Here is a 4123-nt window from a genome sequence, read left to right as displayed (position 1 = left end):
ATTTTGTGAACCAGTGTTGGAAAATATCCCTAAAAATCCAGCTCTCAAGGTATTCTGCTGTTTCTAAATCTTACCTCTGTTCTTACCAAGTTATTGTGGTTCATGAAAAAAATATTGTCCAGCAGAACTTATTAAAGGAACAGCCCATCAGATGTTGTGTAATCATTGACAGCAAATGAGACAAATAAGTTGTCACTCTTTTCACCCACTTGGCAGATCCTTGGGTATTTACTTATACATGCATCAGGACACTGATTCTGAGTGTTCTCTGCTCGCTGAAATTAGTGATAAAATGTTGCAGAAAAACCCTTGAAATATAATAAATATATTCATCCTGTGGACCTGTTAACCTAAAAAAATCTTAGAGTTTGAATATTATAAACATTAGAAATATTTGGCATTATTTAGAGTTATAACATTGCCTAATAGAACTTCTATATGATGCAAGCAAAATCACTTTCTGCCTTGTGCAATAGGCTGCTCTCTGACTAGAATCTCTACTCTCATTTCTATATATAATTCAAGAGATTGATTTCTGATAGAAGCCTGATTCAATTTAGATATCTCATATTGAAGTCATTAATTTTCTTTCTCTTTTTTTTNTTTTTTTTGGCAGCTGGCCAGTGCAGGAATTGAACCCTGCACCTTGGTGTTATCAACACCATGCTCTAACCAACTGAGCTAACTGGCCAGCCCCATTTAATTTTCTATAAACACTTGGTATGATCTTATACCATGATACAAGTGATAGGAAAAAAATTCAAAATGCTTTAGCTGATACTGAAAAGACAAGAGCTAGGAACGTTAAGACATTTATCGCGGGAACTTTGTTTTTAGAAGAATGAGTTCTGAACTATTGCTATTAGTAAAATAGTAATAATAATAGTATTTGTAGGAGAAAAAGGCCTGCAAACTTTTTTTTAAGTGTTCTAAGAATGTAAGCTTTTAAATGCCACAAGGGAAAATGTTTTTGGTAAATAAAATTAGAGCATAAGCTTTCATGATTTACCTAAGGTTTACAGTAAGCCACATAAAAGATGTGTGATATTCAATGACTAAAAAAGATGTCTGATGCTGAATGACTAAAAAGTAGTTTTGGTTGAAGAGAGTTCTGGTTTGCATGAGGACCCTGATAATGCTGCATTTTCCTTTTCAATGTGCACACTGGCACATTTTTAGCTACTGGGTCCCTTTTTATAATGTACTTCTCTGTTCTGAAATGAATGCTTTTTAAGGGTGCGAGTCCCAAAGTGTAAGCCTATGTGTCAGCCTGAGAAATAAAATGCTCTAGGACTGGCCTGTGCATTCCTTTGGGGTGTGCCTCTCTCCCACAAGGCCCGGCCAGCTGCGATGGGCAGGGAACTCTGCCTCTCTCCAAGTACCTCAACAAGTCCTTGACCTCCCTGTGCCTCATATCCCTCATTTGTGAAATGGGGGTCCTGACTGATTAACTCAAAGATCCCTTCTAGAGCTTAAAATGTTTAACAATGCAGTTAAACAAGAAAAAGTTATTTTGTCTGTTGGTTTGGTTTTGGTTTTTCTGTTGGTTGGTTTTGGTGCATATTGGAATGGAATCTTATAGTTTGGTGGTTATTGTCTAAAATTAGTAAAAAAAATTTTTTTAATTTTTAATTCCATATTAATCTTAAAAATCAGAATTAACTAAGCTTACTGTTTTTAGTGCAAGGAAGTTGTAAATTAATCAATGTCATAAAAAATAAAAAAATAAAAGGAAGTGTGTGAAAATGCTATTTATTTATGGTATTTATATTAGATTAGGAATTTAAATTCAGGTTCTAAATCTGAGTACAAGAATATCCAGTATTTATTAAAACAGACTGGTTTCGATGAAGAATAAATAAAAGAAAAATTTTAAAAAGACTGTTTTATCCAGCAATCAGGCTACCTGCATGGATTCTGGGAAATTGCGAATATCAAACACTGTCATTTGTCACAGAGGCTGGCCTCAGAACTCTTAACTGCATTAACTGTCCACTTCAGGATACTTGAGTGCAAAATGGGTTTTTGTATGTGGCATCAGATCTATGGTGGAATTAAAGACTTCGTGTCTACTCTTTGAATGATGTCTCTAACTAGAATATTTATTAATAAGTTAAAAATGTATAATTTAGTGGGAAAAGACATCCTCAAATGATTCATCTATAACTTGTGATTTTATTTTATTTATTTTTTTGGTGCCATTATTCAGATCAATTTGGTTTTTTGTTTGTTTGTTTGTTTTTAAAAGATGACTGGTAAGGGGATCAGCCATACCTATATGGGATCTGAACCCGTAGCCTTGGTGTTATCAGCACCACACTCTTCCCGAGTGAGCCACGGGCCGGTCCCAACAGAATAACATTTTTTTTTNTTTTTTTTTTCCTTTTTTGTCTTTTTTCATGACCGGTAATGGGATCGCAACCCTCAGTGTCGCGCCTGTACCAGGACCGGCAACGGGATCGCAACCCTCGGTGTCACGCCTGCACCGCGCTCAACCAGTGAGCTGACTGGTCTCTACATGGGATCTACTGAGTGCACCACCGGGCCGGCCCAGAATAACATTTTCTAGATGACAAGAGCATTCAAAATTTTCTTGTAAAAGCAATATAATAACATTAAATAAAAATACTGAAAAAACACTCCATCCCTGTAGTGGCCAACTGCCAAAAAAAACCCAAAAATAAAAAACAAAAAACGATACTGAAAAAAAACACCATTCATAATCCCACCCTCTTAAATATTTTCACTTCTTTATATATCCTTGTAGATCTTCTCCATATGCCTAATACCTATGCACAAGCAGGGGACACTCAACTTTGCTTTCTGGCACCAGCATATTAAAAAACAAGTCACTCTCATTTGACTTGTTTTCATTGGGCAAATAATCCTTAAGTTTTAAAATTCTCAACTTAAACACCAAAGAATGAGGATGCCCAAGATCTCATAGTACTGCAATGAAAACACCCAGAATCCTCTATGGGATGAGATGGAAAATAAGGAAATGAGAGGAAGGGGAAAAAATTAAATAAAGAAAAGGAAAAAAACAGAGAAAAGAAAACAGGCAAATAAACAAAAAAGAGAGGAATGTTTTTCAGACATTTATCTTGTCCTCATGGACACAGGGCTGCAGTGTCTACCTCTGGTCATTTCCTAAGAGCCAGAAGAAACCGTGTTTGAAATCTGAGTTCAATCTGTGTTGAGTACAGCCAAAGATCTTTCATGTGGATAACTATTCTTCCTGAATTCCATCCTGCATTAAAAGCTGAGTGTAATCGTATTGTAGAAAAGCATCTGGAGATATGTAATCCTGGAGTATTTCTGAACATCTCCTTATGTAATGAAATCTGTGAAGGGTAAATATGTTGATCAGGATGTTCACTTCCATATGTATGAAGAAAATTAAGAATTTATTTATTTGTTTTTTTGTTTTGTTTTTTGTAAGAATATTTTTTTATTCACAAATTGATCTGGGGCCGGCCTGTGGCTCACTCGGGAGAGTGCGGTGCTGATAACACCAAGGCCACGGGTTCGGATCTCATATAGGGATAGCCGGTTTGCTCACTGTGTGAGCGTGGTGCTGACAACACCAAGTCAAGGGTTAAGATCTCCTTGCCGGTTATCTTTAAAAAAAAAAAAGAAAGAAAGAAAAAGAAAATGTTATTCTGTTATTAAAAATGTAAATTTTAACAGTCAGGGTCTCAAGTATGAGAAATAATTTCAGAACCTTTCCCAAAAAAGCAAAGCAAAACACTTTGGAATCTTACTCCAGATAATCAGAAATGTGTTTTGCAATGTAGTATCAAGACGGCCTAGGATAGCATTAAGACCATTGACTATGGAATAAGGTAGATCTTATTGAAGAAGTCCCTTAATCTCTCTGACCTCAATTTTCTTATCTTTGTAATGGGAGTAATAATAGGGTGTATGTACTTCATAGAGATTTCTTTTTTCCATAGGGATATTGAGATAATAACTTTTTCTGGACACAGGGCCCAAAATGTTACCTGCCACTGGTAGTTACTTTAAAAGTCCTAAAAATTGGGGCCAGACTGTGGCTCACTCGGGAGAGTGTGGTGCTGTTACCACCAAGGCCACGGGTTCGGATCCCATATAGGGATGGCCG

General features: G+C 36.2%; 1 non-coding gene across 1 annotated transcript; it reads right to left on the bottom strand.

The window, feature by feature from the left end:
- Positions 1-617: 617 nt before the first annotated feature.
- TRNAI-GAU lies at positions 618-691 on the bottom strand. The gene has a single exon. It is a non-coding gene; the product is annotated as a tRNA-Ile (tRNA).
- Positions 692-4123: the final 3432 nt, after the last annotated feature.

Source organism: Galeopterus variegatus, unplaced genomic scaffold, assembly GCF_000696425.1.
Source record: "Galeopterus variegatus unplaced genomic scaffold, G_variegatus-3.0.2 Scaffold829, whole genome shotgun sequence".
In the NCBI taxonomy this organism is placed as follows: domain Eukaryota; kingdom Metazoa; phylum Chordata; class Mammalia; order Dermoptera; family Cynocephalidae; genus Galeopterus; species Galeopterus variegatus.
This window is presented reverse-complemented; position numbering and strand designations above follow the sequence as displayed.